This window comes from Apium graveolens, chromosome 6 (genome assembly GCF_009905375.1).
Source record: "Apium graveolens cultivar Ventura chromosome 6, ASM990537v1, whole genome shotgun sequence".
Taxonomy (NCBI): domain Eukaryota; kingdom Viridiplantae; phylum Streptophyta; class Magnoliopsida; order Apiales; family Apiaceae; genus Apium; species Apium graveolens.
Window position 1 is genome coordinate 211646822 of NC_133652.1, and position 21322 is coordinate 211668143.

Genomic DNA, 21322 nt, shown 5'->3' on the forward strand with positions numbered 1-21322 from the left:
AATCAACACTCTGTCTCACATCATGACAATACTGAGGCCACCTCATCTAGAGCAAATCTTCCACCTCAAAGGAAATGGGCCAAGAATCATCCCTTTGAACTGATCATTGGTGATGCATCATCTAAAGTGCAAACAAGAAAAGCTACTCAAGATGAATGTCTGTATAGTAGTTTTCTATCTCAGGAGGAACCTAAGAAAGTGGAAGAAGCTTTATTGGATCCAGATTGGATATTAGCTATGCAGGAAGAGCTGAACCAATTTGAGAGAAATAAAGTTTGGAAGCTGGTACCCAAACCAAAGAACAAGAGTCCTATTGACACAAAATGGGTATTCAGAAACAAGATGGATGAAAATGGCATTGTCATAAGGAATAAAGCCAGATTGGTTGCTAAAGGCTATTCTCAACAAGAGGGAATAGATTTTGATGAAACATATGCTCCTGTTGCAAGACTTGAAGCCATCAGAATTTTTCTAGCCTATGCAGCCCATGCCAATTTCAAAGTCTATCAAATGGATGTCAAGAGTGCATTTCTAAATGGGAAATTGGAGGAAGAAGTCTATGTAAGTCAACCTCCAAGGTTTGAAGATCCAAATTTTCCAGACTATGTGTATTATCTGTTGAAAGCACTCTATGGACTGAAGCAAGCACCTAGAGCCTGGTATGAAACCCTATCAAAATTCCTTTTGGAGAATCACTTCACTAGAGCAACTGTTGATAAAACTCTCTTCTTTAGGAATGTTAATGGCTCTAGTATACTTGTTCAAATTTATGTAGATGACATAATATTTGGTTCTAAAGATAATAAACTTTGCAAGAAGTTTGCTAAGCTAATGCAAAGTAAGTATGAAATGAGCCTGATGGGAGAACTAACCTATTTTCTTGGTTTACAAGTTAAACAAGTTAGTGATGGAATTTTCATTAGTCAAACTAAATATATTCATGATCTTCTAAAAAGGTTTGACTTAATGGAATGTTCATCTGCAAAAACTCCCATGGCCACTGCCACCAAACTTGAGTTAAATAAGACTGAAAGGTCTGTGGACATTACAAGTTATAGAGGCATGGTTGGTTCACTTTTATATTTAACTGCCAGTAGACCAGATATAATGTTTGCTACATGTCTGTGTGCTAGATTTCAAGCTGATCCTAGGGAGTCTCACTTAATTGCTATCAAGAGGATGTTCAGATATCTCAAGGGTACACCAAATTTAGGTATTTGGTATCCTAGAGAATCTGGCTTTGATCTAATTGGTTATTCAGATGCAGACTATGCAGGTTGCAAAATAGACAGGAAAAGTACAACAGGCTCCTGCCAATTCCTGGGAAACAAGCTTGTATCATGGTTTAGCAAAAAGCAAAATTCAGTCTCTACTTCTACAGCTGAGGCTGAATACATTGCTGTTGGAAGTTGCTGCTCTCAAGTGTTATGGATGAGGAATCAACTCCTTGATTATGGACTTCATGTTGATAGAATTCCTATCTTTTGTGACAACACAAGTGCCATAGCCATAACAGAGAATCTTGTGCAGCACTCAAGGACCAAGCACATTGATATCAAGTACCACTTCATCAGAGAGCATGTCATGAATGGTACAGTGGAACTACATTTTGTTCCAAGTGAACAACAAATTGCAGACATATTTACCAAGCCACTTGATGAATCAACATTCACAAGTTTGGTAAGTGAGCTAGGTATGCTTAATTACTCATAAAATTTATGTCCTAATTGCAATTTGAATTGAAGCCTGAAATGTATTAGTTGCTAGAACAAATTTGACTTTTTAACACAGATTATTCCATCAACGGGTATTTCCTATCCGTTGAAAGTCAAAATTGTTCCATCAACGGATGTTCATTATCCGTTGAAAGACATATACATTTCTGGAATTTTTATCCGTCAACGGATAAAACTGACGTACCTTTCAACGGATGACAGTTTACTTTATTCGTTGAAATGTCACATCAGTCGATTCAGGTGTTTTACAGCCGTTGATTCTATTTTCTTAACCGTTGATACTCATACATACAGCTGTATGTATTTGTTTTAAAGGTAGTTTTTAGAATACTTACAGTTTATTCTTAAACGGCTGAAATTTACTAACATATATTTATTGTTTAATCTTTTATTTATACCTTTTAATTTGAGAAAGTATATAAGCCCTTCTGATTTTTCATTTTTACTTTACGCTTTCTTGAAATTTCAAAGCTTTTACCATTTTCTCTCTGCAAATCCTTCAAGTTATTCTCTGCAACTTCTACTTACAACAATGACACCAGTAGTAAAAATTATGTCTCAATCTGGGTTCATCTATGAGAAGAACAATTTCATAGCTTTGGTAGCAAAGAATGAAGCCCACTCAGATTATCATAAAATGATGGACTTCATCAAAAACTGTAAACTTAGCTATGCAATGCTGGAAGCCCCAACGATTTACTGTGAAGTAGTTGAGGAGATTTGGACAACTGCTGAGTTCAACTCCATAGATATGACCATCTCTTTCACTCTCAAAGGTAAAAATCACTGTGTTAACTGTGATGATTTACTAGCATGTTTTAAATTGCCTGAGAACAATGCCATGACACCACACACTGATAATGATGTATCCAGCATGTTAGATTCTATAGGTTATTCTCTTAACTCTGCTAGTTTAGGGAGTATTAAAAGAAAAGGCCTTAGGAAAGAATGGAGTTTTCTTGGGGATGCCTTTATCAAGGTTTTCTCTGGGAAAATTAGTAATTTTGATGCCATAACTTCATCTCTTGTTAATATGCTCTATATGCTTGTTTCTGATAGGTATTTTAACTTTAGCAATTATGTTATGCTAGAATTGGGTACTAGATTAGGTAACAAAGCTAATAGACCTAATAACATCTATTATGCTAGATTCTTTATGTTATTGGCTAACCATGTTGCTAAAGGTTTGGTCATAACCAATGAGAATAATAAACTCAAGTGCTGGGCACAAGAGAAAAGAGTTCTTGCAGATTTATTGAGAATGGATCTCAACAGCAGTGTACCATTGGTATATTTACCAATCATGGATGCACCTCAGGTAAATGAGGTAATTGTTTCTACAACTCCTACTTCTTCCAACCCCTCTATGTCTTTATCTTCTAGTGTGCCCATGGAATCTGTGACAATGCCCCAACAGATTCCTACCAAGGTCACCAAAACTAAAATTTCAAAATCAAAGACAAAGAAAACCACCTCTGTTGTTTCTCAAAAGACAACAGTTGTAACACCTACCCTTAACCCTGAGGGGAGTGAACAGGGTGTGAGTGGTGAGGGGAGGAGTGAACATCAAAGAAACCCCCAGGATAAGGAAGGAGAGATAAGTGCTTCCCAAGCTGGCCAAGCCACAGTTTCTCAAAAAGCTGTGGTGGTTGAAAAGGTCTCTAGCATATCCCTAGCTGCATCCTCCCAAAAGGATGTAACTATTGAAAATAGTTCCCAACCAGGAACACAGAACAAACGAGGGAGGGACACTGAAGCCAAACACTCGCCAACAAAAGCTTTTATTAGAAGAAAGAGGGCTAGAACCCAATCTTCTACACAGGGTGCACACACTGCACAGATACATCCATCTGTATCTATGCCTTCTCAAACTCAGTTTGATGTGGCTCCAACAAATGTGGAGTCACAGCCCCATTCTCTCACAATTCACACACATCAATCACCACACACTTCATCACCATCTCTGGATGTGGATATGTTATTCCCATCAATTCCTGATTCTCCCTCTTTACAACTCAGGGAGGAGCCCCACTCAAATACAGGTGATCATCATCTTTTAGATGATTTGTTGGATCACCCGCAAATTCTTTCAGATGTAATTGAAGGATCTGTGTCACCAAAACTCAAATCAATCCATACAGATTCAACAGTTATATCACTTTCAATTTCTACTTCTTTTCCTTCTTCAACGGATATCACTCATCCGTTGACAAGTGGTTGTTCTTCAACGGATAAGCTTAACAGCAGTTATCCGTTGATACCATCAGTGTCACCTTCAACGGCTATTTCATATCCGTTGATAGTCTCTACACACACAACTGAAACAATTCCAAGTGTAGAAGACATGATTACTGTACAATCACTTTTAGGACTAAGGGAAGGGAGTGACAATTTGAGTGAGAGGCTGGGTTGCACCCAGGCAAAAGGAGAGATTGAGAGCTCAAATATGCATGCTATTTCTTCCAGCATGGCAAAATTAAGTGAGAGGAGTACCACCTTAGTAGGTGAAGGTGAGGAAGTGAGGAGTGTGAGCCAGGGGGAGCCCCTGATGCAAGAATATAGAGAAAAAGAGAGAAAGGCAGGTACAGCAGATATAAGGGTGGATCCAGCCATTGCTAGTGAGTCAATGATTGTGGATGATGCTGAAAAGGAAAGACAATTTCAGCAACATTACAAAGCTGTAATTGATAACATTTCCTTGGATGCTGACACTTTTACTCATCCTGTGTCAGCCTATCAGTTGTTGGCTGCTCAGGGCAATGAGGAGGCAGAAAAGACACTACATCTAGTACATACAACAGAATCTCTTCAAAGGGATAAAGCTGCTATTAATAAGATGCCTTCTACAGCTGGTGAGTCATCTGAGGAATTTGGAGTAAATTCTGATGATGATGACTCCGTTTCTTTTGATGGAAGCATGAACTTAGGGGGAGATGAAGGCCTTAGTTCTATTCCAAATTTACCTGAATGGGTCTTGACAAAGGAGTCTACATCAGGGCAATTCAATGTCTCCTTAGTCAAACAAATCAGTACTATCCAACAAGCCATTCAGAAAACTTCACATGCTGGTACCAAGGCAATCCTTACAGCTCACCTAGACTCACTGCATCTCATGAAGTTGCAGCAAGTAAGACAGAATCTGAGTATGGATGAACTCAAGAAGGATATTGCTGACTTGAAATCCTACAATTCTGAAAAATTGGATTCAGTCATGCCCTATGGTACAATGAAGGACTTATTGTTGAGATTGAAAAAGGATTCAAATACTGAAAAGAGGCTGGCTAAGTTAGAAGACAGAGTCCAAGTTATTGAAAATTCTGTGGCCAACATTCTTCACAACCAACAATCTCAAACAAGTCTACTTATGCAGCTGGCAAAGGCACAAGGCTTGACCCCTCTCCTTGATGATAACAAAAAGGGGGAGAGAAAAAGGGAAGGGGAAGGAGAGCCATCTACAAAAATCCAGATATCTAAAGTGCTAGTTCCTGCCATCACTACTTCTCCAATTATGCAAATCAAAGGAAAGCCTGATGGAATTGACCTAATCCAGCTAGCAGCAGCTGAAATTCAAGTGAAAGAGCAAAGGAGGAGAATTGATGAAAGGGTGCAACAAGTGTTTGGCTCAACACAAGATAAATCAATATCTGTGAAACATAGCACAAAGGTTGAACCAATCATTATGGAGCACAAGCCTGAAAGGAGGAATAAGGTTGGAGAGACTTCTTTCAAGAATCTAAAACCTATGGTTCTCAAGCCTAACACTAGATCCAGCAAGGACTCCACAAAGAACCCCCTAGACTTTGCTCAGATGAAAGAAGTGGACTTTCCTCTTCCAAAGCCTGATGAAGACAAAGTTTTGGGTTCTAACATCATAAAGTACAAGGAGACCAAGGACATAGTTGAAAGAATGAAAATGGCCATTATCTTTAGAGAGGGAAAGAGTATCTGTGTGATGCAAGGACATCCCAAATTTCCAAAGGCCAAGAGGGAAGAAACCAAAAGGTTGAAGAAAGAAGCTGAAAAACTCAAGGCTGACAAAAGAGCACAAGCAAAGCTTGAACAACAGCTAAAGTCAAGTCAAGTTGAAGAAGAGAAAGGAATTGAAGTCAGGGGTGAAGACAAGATTGCAAACCTAGATGAGGTTTTTGGGAGTATATTTGGTGAGAGTATGGAGGAAAGAGAGGAATGGCAGAAGGGAAACAGAAGAAAGGCCAAGGCACATAGAAGGAGTGAAGATAACACTGAAGAAACTAAATCAATATCTAAACCACTACCTTCCATACCTGAACCTTGTGTTGCTGATCCCACTATAAACATCCATGGTGAACTAATCATCCCAAAAGAGGAACCTATTGATTGGGACACCATCAAATTGCCTACCTTTTTAACCACTCTTCCACTACCAAAGAAACAGAAAAGAAAATCCAAATCTACACCTCCCCTAACCTCTAAGAAATTCACTCAAAATCAAAAACCTAAGCCTAAGCCACCCATTTCTAAAGATGATTATGTTCACATCTGTGACATAAAAGAAATTTCAGACATTGAACTCTATCTGGATGAGCTGGAGGATGTAAGGGGAATAGCTGCCTACAGACAGCTACCAGAGAGATTGGTGTTCAGATACAAAGGAGCTGGGGAAAGAACATGGCCTCTCTACAGGATTCTGAATGAAGGCTACTCTACCTTGATCAGAGTCTTTTCAGCCATATAAAAGGATTCTGGCTTTACCAGGACTGCCAAGACTAAAATTCTCAACAAGATTGCCAACATAAGGAAAACTTGGAGGGAGCCCAATGCTTTGCCCAGAACTTTACTTATTCAAGAAAGGGGAATTACAATCCACAAATCACCTCATTGGTTGATGGAATTTAGAGATGATAAAGGAGTCAGAAGATTTTTCAGACTTGAAGACCAACTCAAGATTGCCAGCAATGAAACTCTCAAGGAAATGCAATCTAAGTTGGATATCAGTGATGAAGATGAAGCTGAATTCTACAGACAACTCCAACTCCAAATTGAGGAAAATGACAAAGGGCTAGGAAAGAAAACAAGGGAACAAAGAAGAAAAAGATGATTTGCTCAGACTAGAGGAGCACCCTTGGAAATTCTGTAAATCTTCAATTGCCTCCTAGTAGATACACTTTTACAGCACTTTTAAATTTCTACTTAGTTTCAATTCATATATTTGTTAAGTGTTTTGTTATCATCAAGTTAACCCTGAATTTATGTCTACAATTCTTATAGACATAAATAGGGGGAGATTGTTAGGAATATATGTGCAATAGTTTGATGATATGTTTAACAAAACACTTAAGTAGAAGTTTAGTGTTTGCAGCCTCAACGGATAAGACCACCTTGGCTATCCGTTGATGGTGCAGCTTTACTTAGAAATAAGTCTAGTGTTGTAGCACATTTCAGTCTCTGTATTTAAGATATAATTCTTAGAAGTTGAGAGAAAATATAAGTCATGTTGACTACTAGAAGATATGCAAATAGGAAGGCCAATTGTAAATATTTCATGCCTTGTAATTTTGTATAAATGAAGTGGTATCAACGGATGTCTTAAAGACCTTCAACGGATGAGAAACAAAGCTTCAACGGATGTCTCTAAAGCTTCAACGGATAGAGCTTCAACTGCTAACACATCAATAGATAAAGCCATCAACGGATGAAGGCTTCAACGGATGTTCTGTTAAATAGCAGTTGATAAGTGGTAGTTGTAACAGCAGACAGAGGCACATGGGTTGACAGAGATAACTAAAATATGGAAGCCTAATTTCAGGAACATCAGAAAAAGCAGCCGTTCTACTCTAGTACAAAGAGGCAATAGTCAACAAAGTACTTGAGTGATATGGAGAAGAAACAAGTGGAGAACTTATTTTATTATTGTATTTTTATCTTTGTCTTCACTTGTACACTTGGTGATATATAAACCAAGTAACAGGTAGTAATTAGAAAAGAATTTTTCCAGTGCTGTTTAGAAAAATCTTGAGAGAAAAATTATCTAGTTTGTACTAGGATGCAGTTGTGATCAACATCTTGAATCACAGATTTTCTGAAATACCATCTCTGGTGGAACAATAATCCACCAGAAAAGTTTTTAAGGTCTGTTGTGTTCTTTACATTAGTGCTTGAATATATATCTGTCTGTATTAGCTTAAAGCAATTCACACACTTGTTTATCTTGAACACAAAGCCTTTAAAACTGCTCAAAACTTGAAAAAGTTTTGAGATTTACATTCAACCCCCCTTCTGTAAATCTCATTGTTAGTCCACTAGGAATAACACAAGTAGTGCCTCCAATCTTTAGGGCAAAACTATTGCCTCGAGCCCAAGCTCATGGGTGGGGATATCGAATTTTATATTCCCTTAGATGTCTTGACGCGTACGCGATTACCTTGCTGTGCTGTATAAGAAGCACCTTAATTCCTTATGCGAAGCGTCAATACAAATCACAAAATCTCCTTTTTCCATCCGGCAATGCCAACATAGGGGCCATCACCAATCTTTGCTTCAGTTCTTGAAAGCTATTCTCACGTTTTTCTGTCCATTCAAACTTCTCAGCCTTACGAGTAAGCCGCTTTAAAGGGGCTACTATCTTTACAAACTTGAACGAACCTCCGGTAGTGACCGACCAATCCTACCTCTGGTAGTCGACCTAACCATGGTCATCAATTTATCAGTGGTCCTTTATTCATTCTTGTCAGGATCCTCCATGGGATCCTCCTCAGCAACTATCCCTTCTAGGACAACATCCTCAACCGCTACATCCTCAATATGAACGTCATCCGATCCCGCGTTAGGACGCTCTATCGGATCCATAATCTGATCTCCAATAAGTAATAAAATATCATCGCGTTGTTGCTCCTCAACCTCAGGGTTCGGAGTCCCGCTACCATATACGATAACGAACTACGCTTCTATCACGATATTTATAAGGGTTCCCATAAGGGTTTTTAACTGTCAGTACTATGTTAGGTAGCCCGACTATGAACTTGGCAAGAGTTCTTATTATCTTAGTGAACTTATTATCTTAACGTCACATCATCTCTGAGGTTTATAACGCTTCGCTCTGATACCATTTCTGTAACACCCCCAAATCCGGGGTCAGGGATCCGGGTCGTCACGAGTTCCATTTCCCTTAATAACATCCAATCTTAATAAACAATCAACTACTCTGTACTGTGACCCCACAATAAATACACACACCACAAGTTATAGTCTCAGAGATGAATATCCAAAAATAACACGAGTCATTTTATTCCAAAATTCTATGACATTACACCTTAAAAGGGTTTCTGAATAAATTTACATTTCTTTGCCATTATTACATTTAATAAAGATACATAAGTCTGGTACATCAAAAGTTGAAATCCTAGCCTATTGGTAGTCCTACCTCAGCTACATCGACATCAACGCCTATAGGAAACTGCAGAACGTTTCTTATCCGCTCGCGAATTGGGAGCTTGGTCCTGTTCATCTTTTCTATCTGCTGTTGTGTGATGAAAGAAGAAAGCAAGGGTGAGCAACAAGCCCATCAAAATAATATGTATAATGATTAACAATATATGAGCATTCTCATAGTACTCATGAAAGTCTTAATCAAGAAGAAATGAACCAAGCTGATATCTTAACGCGACCAAGTCGCAAAATATTCAGTATATGTACATATATACTTTTCACAATCTTTGAAATCATATGACATGTATAATATACACAGAGTTCCAGTTTATAACTGTATAAAAATATCGTTGCAAGGTGATCTCATATATCCAACCTTGTCTCAACGTTTTTCTGAAAATCTTTGTCACGCATAAGATAATCATTAACTAGATATAAGTTTAAAAGATGAAGTTACATGATACTCCAATATACTTATATCTTTTCCGAATACTACTTGAACTACCGCAGTTCAAGTTATATTTAGTTTCAAAAGTTCATCACACTGATGAGACTACAAGATAAGACTTGAATAGATTCAATCTTTGAAATATTATTATAAATAATGAAGTTACGAGATACTTCATTAAGTCCTGATATATATATACACACCTATATATATATACATTTCATACACTCCTTGAAAACCTCTGTTATGAAAATTATAAACAGAGTTGCAATATCCAATGAAATTGGAAGGGAGAAAACCTTGGCATAAACCTGATATCTTGCTGATCAGGCAAAGATACCAATAAGTAACCTTTTCTACTAGTAGATGGATGAATCCCCAACCGGTTATCACCCTGGCCACCTAAGGACCTTGTGCTGGACCGCCACCCGGCCTCTTACGCATTGATGGACTGCCACCTAGCCACTTACACTTTGATAGACCGTACCCCGGCTTGTCGCTTATGCCGACTCAATTAGATGGACTTACTTCCCGAATGTTGGGCAAGTAATCAAATTGTTTTCTCAAAACAGCAACCACGTTGCGAATGTAAAATACACCACAGAGCCGGATCCCCCAGGTTTTGAGCGAGTATTTAAATCCCCTTCGAAAGGAAGATCTTAAATTTGAAAATGAGTTTTGGGATCCGCCCTAACTTTTAAAAATCATATTAAAGACTCGAAAACATTTTTTAAGAATTTTTGGAGTAATGCTGATTTAATAAAATAAACCAGTCCCAATATATTAGAAAATATCTGAATATTATTATTTAAATAATATTCCCATAAAGAATAATCTTTATAAAAATAATTGAAGTAGAAGTTTTAAAACTCATACTTGAAATGAATATTAATAACCAAAGATATACTTATACGAAAGTATGATCTTTATTTGAATAATCGAAAATAAGTTTGATTATCGAAACATTATTCTTTAATAAGATAAAGAATATTAGTTAGTAAATAAGTAGAGTCATAAGTCCTCGAATGAATATTCAAAATAATATTCATTAAATAAAATAAGCGGAGTCATAAGTCCTCGAATGAATATTCCAAATAATATTCATTAAATAAAATAAGCGGAGTCATAAGTCCTCGAATGAATATTCCAAATAATATTCATTAAATAAAATAAGCGGAGTCATAAGTCCTCGAATGAATATTCCAAATAATATTCATTAATAAAATAAACGGAGTCATAAGCCCTCGAATGAATATTCAAAATAATATTCATTAATAAAATAAACGGAGTCATAAGCCCTCGAATGAATATTCAAAATAATATTCATTAAATAATATAAGGTTATCGAATAAACCTTATTCGATTAATAGTTTTGAAAACTATATCAATATATATATATATAACTATATATATATATCATATACTCGGGAACATCTACTCCCGGTTTTAGAAAAGGGTTCACCTTTGGGTCCCCTATCCTCAGGGTATACGCAACTACTGCTTATCTCTAGCATAGGTATTATGCAACTAATAAGCATTTGAACCAACAGATATATATCAAGATTACGAAACATACATGCATATATATATATATATATCATATCACATGCTCCAATATATCGCAAGATTTTGCTAATAACAATCATGCACTTATCACAAGATAATGCATATACATATATACATCACAACAACAGTATAACGGGTAGAAAACTTGCCTGAGTGCTCCCGGATAGACTTAAGCTTAGAGTGGGTCCGATAACCTATGAACAACAACATAAATCGGAATTAAACCCCGGTCGCTTAAGAAACTAGACTTAAACCATTTAGAGTCCTACGCTCGCTTTCGCGCTTAATGATTTACTTAAGTCGCTCGAGTACCTTCGGCTCCACCATTTTTAATAAATTACCCATTAAGGGTTTTAAGGCGATTCTTTCGCGAGTACCTTACCAACTGCCTAATCCACTTTACATAAATGTTTCATACCCCAATTAGTCATTTAAGGTCCTTAACCAAGGTTTCAAAGTAAGGCGAGGGGTAATGGTTCGGTCGCGAAACGCCGTTACTTTAAACGGTCATTTCTCCTAAACCGTACATCGGATTCGAACGAACCACATATCAAAACGAAGCTCGTAACATGAACTATCTAATCATGGCAATGGTAAAAACCTAACAGGGAGTTCTCGGGTCCTGATGTTAAGAGCAAAAACAGTCTAAAATAAATCGGACATTACGACGGCTATTCCAAATCATATCAATCCAACTACCAATCAACAACAACTCAAGATACACATCAATTCTACTTATTTCAGTCATAATAAGCTCAAGGATCTCAATCCAATCATATATTATAACATCTCCAAATTTAACTAAACTACTTAACAATTAAGCTCGAATCATGCTTATCATTCAAATTACTACTCCTCCATCCAAACCATCTCCAAACTTCAACATTCAAACTTATTACTAAAGGGTATGAAGATTTATACCTTTCTTGGAGGGTGGAAAGTTACTAGGAAGCCTTATGGAGCCTCCTACAAGCTTGATCTTTCCAAAGAAATCAAGAACACAAAGTTAGGCTTTAAAGTTTGTAAAAGTCCGATTGAAAGAACTGTAAAAATGAGGGTCTTACCATACTTATTTGGATGAGACTTGTGAACAAGAGTTGTAGGCCATCTCAATACCTTTCCAACGAGCTATAGGACACAACATTTAAGTGAGTATTGAAGGAGATATGGCAGTTTGAAGTTGCTGTGTTTATTTTGGCCGAGAGCTTGATGAAGAAAAGGGAAGAGCTTTTGTGTTTTTTGTGATTTGTTTTGATTTGCCTTGGTTGTTTTTGTTTTGTTTTTGGTTAATTATCTTTCTAACCTTGAACTTTATGTGGTTTTAAATCAACCACATCTCCTTCCTCTTATGTCATGCTTATGTCATGCTTATGTCATGCTTATGTCATGCTTATGATGTCATCATCCCTTACTTGCCCTCTTCTTATTGGTTGGATGACCTCATCATCCCTAACCTCCTTGATTAACTTCCTAATTGTTTGCCTAATGACCGCTGATCTGTTATACGGTTCGCTTAACTTTCGTTTCTCGTTTGAGGGATCATACCCGGGATCTTATTACCTGGGTTTCCTTAATCTTTCTCAATACATTATAATCCTTTTATGATCCTCTCTTATAATCCTTTATTTTAAATCCTTTTTATCCTGTTACCTTATACTCAATTCTTTCTGTATCTAGTGGATTTCCGGGAAAAATCAAAGTGTTCGGATTTGGATTCTGACGATCTTTACATACACTTATATCCCATATAAAGTACTAATAAGATCTCAGAAGATCAATAAAAGAACCCCTACATAGTGTGGCATGAAAAGTTTTCTCATTCAGCATAATCAGCAAAAACACTATTCATAAGGGTTACAAAAAAATTCAAAATTTTGGGGTTATTACACCATGGGAGTTTTTGCAGATGTGCAATCCATTAGATCAAACTTCTTTAAAAGATCATGAATATATTTAGTTTGACTAATTAATATTCCATCACCAACTTGCTTAACTTGTAGACCAAGAAATTAAGTTAGTTCTCCCATCATGCTCATTTCATACTTACTTTACATCTATTTGGCAAACTTTTTGCAAAAATTTTCATCCGTAGAGCCAAATATAATATCATATACATAGATTTAAACAAGTATACTAGATCCATAAACATTTCTAAAGAATAAAGTTTTACCAACAGTACCTCTTGTGAATTGATTTTCCAAAAGAAACTTTGATAAAGTGTTATACCAGGCTCTAGGTGCTTGCTTCAGCCCATAAAGTGCTTTCAAGATATAGTAGACATATTCTGGAAAATTTGGATCTTCAAAGCCAGGAGGTTGAATGACATAGACTTCCTCCTCCAAATCCCCATTTAGAAAGGCACTTTTGACATCCATTTGATAGACCTTGAAATTGGCATGAGCTGCATAGGCTAAGAAAATTCTTATGGCTTCAACTCTTGCAACAGGAGCAAAAGTTTTATCAAAATCTATTCCTTCTTGTTGACAGTAGCCCTTAGCAACCAATCTAGCTTTCTTCCTGACCATTATGCCATTTTCATCCATCTTGTTTCTGAATACCCACTTGGTGTCAATTAGATTCTTTCCTTTAGGTTTGGGTACCAACTTCCATACCTTGTTCCTTTCAAATTGGTTTAGCTCCTCCTGCTTATCTAAAATCCAATCAGGATCCAACAAAGCTTCTTCTACCTTCTTTGGTTCTTCCTTAGATAAGAAGTTGCTATATAGACATTCTTCTTGAGTTGCTCTCCTTGTTTGAACTCTAGAAGATGCATCACCAATGATGATCTCAAAATGGTGATCTTTAGTCCATTTCCTTTCTTTAGGTAGATTAGCTCTAAATGAAGAGGCCTCATTGTTGTCTTGATGTGTGAATGAGTTTTGATTATGAGAAACTCCCCCTGAGTTTGTGAATCTTTGATTTGAGAAAGGGGAACTTTCTGTAGGTGATCTATTCTGACTTTCAGCTTTTCTTAATGTTCCGACGGATGATGCGCTTTGTGTCCCGACGGATGAGGCTGATTGTCTCTCGACGGATAAGGCAGATTATCTCCCGACGGATGAAGCATTTTATGACTCAACAAATGTTGAATTATGTGCTTCATTAGTTATAGATTTTTCTGCATTATCCTTATTCACTGTTTCTTGATCACTTTCATCATCACTGTTATCACTAACTATCTCCACATTATCAAATTTGAGGCTTTCATGGAAATCTCCATCTTGCTGTCCTTCAATCTTTTTATCATCAAACACAACATGTACTGATTCCATAACAATGTTGGTTCTTAGATTGAAGACTCTATATGCTTTTCCCACAACTTATCCAACAAAGATTCCTTCATCTGCTTTAGCATCAAACTTTCCATGTTGATCAGTTTGATTCCTTAAAGTCACAAAATGATCTCATCACAGAATTCTTGAACTCAGTTCCATTGTCACTCCTGATTCTTCTTACTTTAAAGTCAGGATGATTGTTGACTTGCTTTATGTAATTGATGAAGATTTCACTAGCTTCATCTTTGGACTTTAGGAAATATGTCCAAGAGAACTTTGAGAAATCATCCACAATTACTAGGAAAAATCTTTTTCTTGAGATGGACAACACATTGACTGGTCCAAACAAATCCATGTGTAACAATTGCAAAGGTTCTTCAATTGTTGAATCAAGCTTCTTTCTGAATGATGCTTTCCTCTCTGGCAGGCATGACACAATCCAACCTTATTAAACTCTACTTGAGGAATACCTCTAACCAGTTCTTTCTTTACAAATTCATTCATGGTCTTGAAGTTTAGATGGGACAGCTTCTTGTGCCAAAGCCAACTTTCATCTTGACTTGCTTTACTGAGAAGGCAAGTTACTGATTCTGCATTTGATGAGTTGAAATCAGCTAAGTACACATTTCATTTTCTCACTCCAGTGAGAACCACTTTATTGCTCTTTTTGTTTGTCACAACACAGGCTTCTGAATTGAAGGTTACTGAGTTGCCCTTATCACAAAGCTGGATAATACTCAACAAATTATGCTTGAGACCATCCACTAGGGCAACCTCTTCAATGATGACATTATCTTTTAAAATCAAGCCATTTCCCACAGTATAACCTTTATTGTCATTTCCAAAAGTAATACTTGGGCCAACTCTTTCCTTGAACTCAGTGAGCAGGGTAGAATCTCCAGTCATGTGCCTTGAGCAACCACTATCCAGATACCAAAGATTCTTTTTGTTTCCCTGCACACATCAAAATCAAATCAAGTTGATTTTCGTTCCCAAGTTTCCTTGGGTCCTGCCTTGTTAGCTTTCTTATTTGGTTTCTTAGGTTTGATCTCATTTGACTTGGGGATTTCTGATTCATCCTTAGTCATTTGAGTTGGACCTTTGAAACCAGTCATTAGAACAGAATTATCATGCACATTTTGATTAACAGGGAGAGACATGCTATTTACAAACATGTTATTCCAGTAAGGCATGCTAAATGGCATTTGAGGCATACTAAATGTAGCATAATAAGGATTAGGTGCAAATGGCATATTAGCAAATTGTGCATTCATATTCTGAGCAGACATAGCATTCATAAGCATGGTAGACATGGCAGTCATGTTGGGAAAAGAAGAGGGTGTAGACATGGAAGTAGGCATAGCAAGTTTGCAATTAACAGACATATGATTAACACTACTACACGTAACACATATTTTTCTTGGTGCATAATTATCAGGTGTGTAGTTGTTATGTTTGTTAATTCCTACTTTCCCATTTCTATTATTTTTCTTTTTAGCTTCTGTTTTAACCTCAATCTTTTCTAATCTGTCATTCAATTACTTGACAGACAGATGACCAACATTAACTTTCTTTTCCTTCCTAACTTGACTTGATTCTCCTGGAATAAAGTTCTTAGAAACTGATCCATATTTCTCATTCAACTTAGCTAGCTTAGCTTTGCTAATAGGTTTACTCACAGCCGACGGATGTGGCTCCTTGTCACTCGATGGATAATCCTTTTGATTATCCGATGGATGATTTTCATCATCTGTCGAGTCCACATCTGTCAACAATCCTTCAACCAAATTGGATTCAAGCTTCTCTTTACTATTCTTCCAGGCTGCATCACAAAAGGACTCAATACCTTGAACTTTAGTGACTTGATCATGAAAATCTCTGGATGATTTTCATGCCTTTATCACATCATGTTCTCGTTCAAGTTGCTTCTTTAAAATCTCTTCTTTCTTTAAGGGCTCAGTTAATTCATCCTTAGCAATTTTACACTCAATTTCTCAAATTCAATAAACTTAGACTCTAGCACATTAAAAATAAATTATTTTCTTTAATTTTAGTATTTTCCTTAATGAGGGACTTAAGTGTAATGCACAGGTGATATAATTATGTTGACATGTCTTTTATTGTATTATTACACTCAGCTTTAGATAAATGTGATAGGTTAGTGGTGATTACCTGATTGCTTGAAGAACTTGTTTCTGTTTCATTAGATTTGGCCATTAGAGCTAGATTGCCATCGCTTGTTTCTTCATCTTTATCCAATCCATCTGCAGCCTAATCATTCTCATGTGTGATGAAAGCCCTTTCCTTTTGTTTGAGCAACTCAAAGTATTTCTATTTATAATCAACAGGCTCAAACTTCTTCTTGCTGGAATCAGACTTTCTATATTCACTGGAAAAATGACCAGCCAAGCCACATTTGAAACACTTGAATTTTGACTTATGAACCATGTTTCTGTTTGACTTAGATGCTCTAAATTTTTTCTTGAATTTGAGCTTGGCAAATCTTCTGGATAAAAATTCTAGATGTTTATCAATATCATCCATGTCATCTTGGCTCAAGTGATCTTCATTTTCAGCTACCAGCCCTTTACCTTTGCTTTCACAGACCTTTGATGTAGACTCAACAGCTTCTACCTTCATCTCTTTCTCCTTCTCTAACTCAGCAACCAGTGCTATGGACCCTCCTTTCGTCCTTCCTTTCTCCATCCTCCCATCTTTCTCTATTTCAAGCTCATAAGTTTTTAGGATGCCATACAGTCCTTCCAAGGTGAATTCCTTGTAATCCTGAGAATTTCTCAATGAGACTGTCATTGGCTTCCACTCTTTTGGAAGAGATCTAAGGAACTTGAGGTTAGAGTCTTTTGTTTGATAGACTCTTCCACGCAACTTCAAACATTGAGTAGCTTTTGAAATCTACCAAAATATCAGTGAGAGACTCACTTTTTTCAAAGTGGAAATGCTCATATTTCTGAATCAGTAGCTGCATCTTGTTCTCCCTTACTTGTTCAGTACCATCACAAATAATTTGGATTGTGTTCCAAACCTCTTTGGCTGTTTTACAGTTAATGATGTTATCAAACATATCACCATCACCTCCATTAAAAAATATGTTCATGGCCTTCTTATCTATCCTGACTTGCTCAATATTAGGGTCTAACCATTCATGCCTAGGTTTGGGAATAGATCGTTCATTTCCAGTTGCAGCTCTCATTGGTACATGAGGACCTCTCTCTATGCAATCCACATATGTCTCATCTTGGGAAAGAAGATGTAGGTGCATCTTAACCTTCCGGTGGTGATAATTATCTTTGTCCAAAAATGGAATTTTGACTCCAACATCCTTCTTGTTCATCTTGTTGTTTGTTATGATCTTTACACTCTTTGTACTTCAAAAGCTTGCTCTGATACCAATTATTATTCCCTAACAATACAACAAGAATTACAGAAGGGGGGTTGAATATAATTCTGGCTTCTTTTCCAGATTTTAAAATAGTTGTTACTTAATACATATAGCAGTGTTTGATTTGCTAAGGTGCAGAATTGAAAGATAATTGAAATCAAAACACTAAGTAATAAAACACAGGCTTTAAAACTTTCTGGTGGATTTGAATGTATCCACCAGATATATATAAATATATATATATATAAGTTTGAGAACTCTGTGTAGCTTAAAATGGCTCACAACTGCTTTACAAGTAGAACAAACAAACTACAGAGAAATTCTTAACAAGTACAACTTTTTCTATCTCTCTTTATAATGTGTTTTCTTAGTTGAATGTTCTACTAGCTACACTTGGTTTATATATCACCAATTTTACATGATAATAAGATAAGATAATAAAACAAAATATATCTAGTCTAACTCCATGCTGCTTCACTACTCTATTCTAGCATCTTTGAATATCTTCACAATTGCATGAAAATGGTAATGCTTCTTTGTTCTCAAATTCCTGCTTAACAGGCTGCCACATTCCTTTTGCAAACACCCAACGCATGTGACTGTGTTGTAACTGTCAACAGATATTTGAATTTGATCATCCGTCGAACTATGCTTGTCATCCGTCGGGAAGCTTTGTTGATCATCCGTCGGGAGTCTTGTAGATCATCTGCCGGGTGTCTATTTGTCACTTGACTCCATTTCACTTATACAGAATTACAAGACATCTCATATTTACAATTAATCAACCTATTTTGCATATCAATCTAGTAGTCAACATGACTTACAAATCCCTAAGAAATCCACTTGACTAATACATGTTGTTTGCAGGAATGTGCTATAGTTCTCATTATTACATAAGCTACTCATTCGATGGATGTTAATCTGTCATCCATCGGGACTGTAAAGTTTATCCGTCAGGACTATATTAGATCATCCGTCGAGTGCTACAAAATACACTAAGTTAAATCTACTAAGGTGTTTTGTTTAGCTTATCATCAAGTTCACAACATATTCCAAATAGTGGCTGGACACCCTCAGTTTGTAGAAGCCAAGAAGGAAGAAAAGGAAAGAATTAAGCAAGAAAAGAAGCAGGCTGCCCTAGATGCTAAAAACTCAAACAAAAGAAGAAGTAATCTGCTATCTTGGCAAAACTTCAAGCTGTTAAAACTACAACTGAGATTTATGAGAAACTACATGTGATTACTGAAGCTCAAGATCAGAAAATGCAAAATGAACCTCGACAGAAAAGAAAATTCAAATACAAGCTTCATTTCAAAAGAAAATTGGACTTCAGTGATGAGGTAATGGAAGACTACATTCCCAAACAGTCTACAACTTCAACTCAAACATCCAAGCCCTCAGTGGTACATGAGGAATTCAAGGTGGATCCAACAAAGAATTTTCATGGTGAGCCTATAATTCCCAAGGATGAGCCAATAGGCTGGGAAAGTTTGCCAATTTCTAAACTCAATTTACCTATCTTCAAAAAGCCAAAGAAAACAAAGATAAGAGCAACCAAGAAGGTCAAGCCTGTGATTCTCAGAACCAAAGCCTTAGCCAAAACTCAACCAACTGTCAACAAGGGAGATCTACTCTACATCTGTGATATCAAGGAATTTTTTGATATAAATCTCTACTTGGATGAATTGGAAGAGGTAAGAGGAATTGATGCTCGCAGACATCTTTGTGAAAGACTAGTGTTTAAGTACAAGGGAGGGAAATAGATCACATGGCCCCTTCACAAGATTTTTCAAGAAAGCCAATCTGTACTGATAAAGGTCTTCTCATCCTTCAAGAAAAACTTTGGTTTTAATATAACTGCAAGAAAATTGGTCCTAAAGAAGATAGAAGATCTAAGGAGTAATAATGCCAAAGATGCACTCCCAAAAACTCTATCAATTCCCTTCACATGAAATAGAGTGCATTTAAGGCCTTATTGGTTGATGGAATTCATGGATGACAAGGGTGTTAGAAGATTCTTCAGAATCTCCAATGAGTGTCTCTAGCAATGAGACTGTATTGGAAATTCAAGAAAAGTTGGATCTGTGTCAGATGCTAAAGAACTTGAATTCCGGAGGCAACTCTAAAATCAATTAGAGGAAAATAGCAGGAAGCTTGGGAAGAAATCCAGACAATCAAGAAAATAGAAATCATCTTCTCAGACTAGAGGAGCACCTTGATAATGATTGTGAGAACTCTTTGTACACTTTTAATTTGTTCAATTTTCAATAAATTGCAACACTTATCAGTTTTATCTGCTATAATTCAATTTGTATATTTAGGGTGTTTTGTTATCATCAAGTTTCTCTTAATTTATGGCTACAATTCCAGTAGACATAAATTGGGGGAGATTGTTAGGAATATGTTGTGAACCTGATGATAAGTTAAATAAAATACCTTAGTAGATTTAACCTAGTGAATTTTTTAGCTCTCAATGGATGTTCTAATATAGTACCAACGGATGAACTTTATAGTCCCAACGGATGACAATTTAACATCCATCGAGAGTGTAGCTTATGTAACAAATAAGTACTATAGCACATTTCTGCAAACAACATGTTTTTGTCTAGTAGATTCTGTAGGATTCTCTAAGTCATGTTGACTACTAGATTGATATGCAGAATAGATTGGCTAATTGTAAATATGATATGTCTTGTAATTATGTATAAGTGAAATAGAGTCAAGTGACAGATAAACTCCCGACGGGTGATCTACAAGGCTCCCGACGGAAGATCAACATATTCCTCACGGATGTTCAACATAATCCTGATGGATGATCATATTCAAAATAGCTGTTGACAGTGACAACACAGTCACATGTGTTGGGTGTTTGCAAAAGGAATGTGGCAGCCTGTTAAGCAGAATTTTTAGAACAAAGAAGCATTACCATTTCCATACAAATATGAAGATATTCAAAGATGCTGGATTTAGTAATGTTGAAGCATGATATTAGACTAGATTTATTTTGTTTTATTATCTTGTCTTACTGTCATGTAACTTAGTGATATATAAACCAAGTGTAGCAAGTAGAACAATTAACAAAGCAAGCACATTTTTCAGATAGATAGATAGATAAAGCTATACTTGTTAAGAATTTCTTTGTAGTTTATTTTTTCACTTATAAAGCAGCTGTGTGCTATTCAGAGTATCACAGAGTTCTCAAACTAATATATATATCTCTGCTGGATACTTTCAAATCCACTAGAAAGTTTTAAAGCTTGTGTTTTATTACTTAGTGTTTTGATTTCTATTACCCTTTCATTCCGCATTACAGCAAATCAAACATTATTATATATATTAAGTTATAACATTTTTAAAATCTCAAAAGTAGCTAGAATTACATTCAACCCCCCTTCTGTAATTCTTGTTGTATTGTTAGGGAATAACAATGTACTAAACTACTTTCTAAACCAACCTTTTTCTATTTCTATTTCTAGCTTAGCAAATCTGTGCA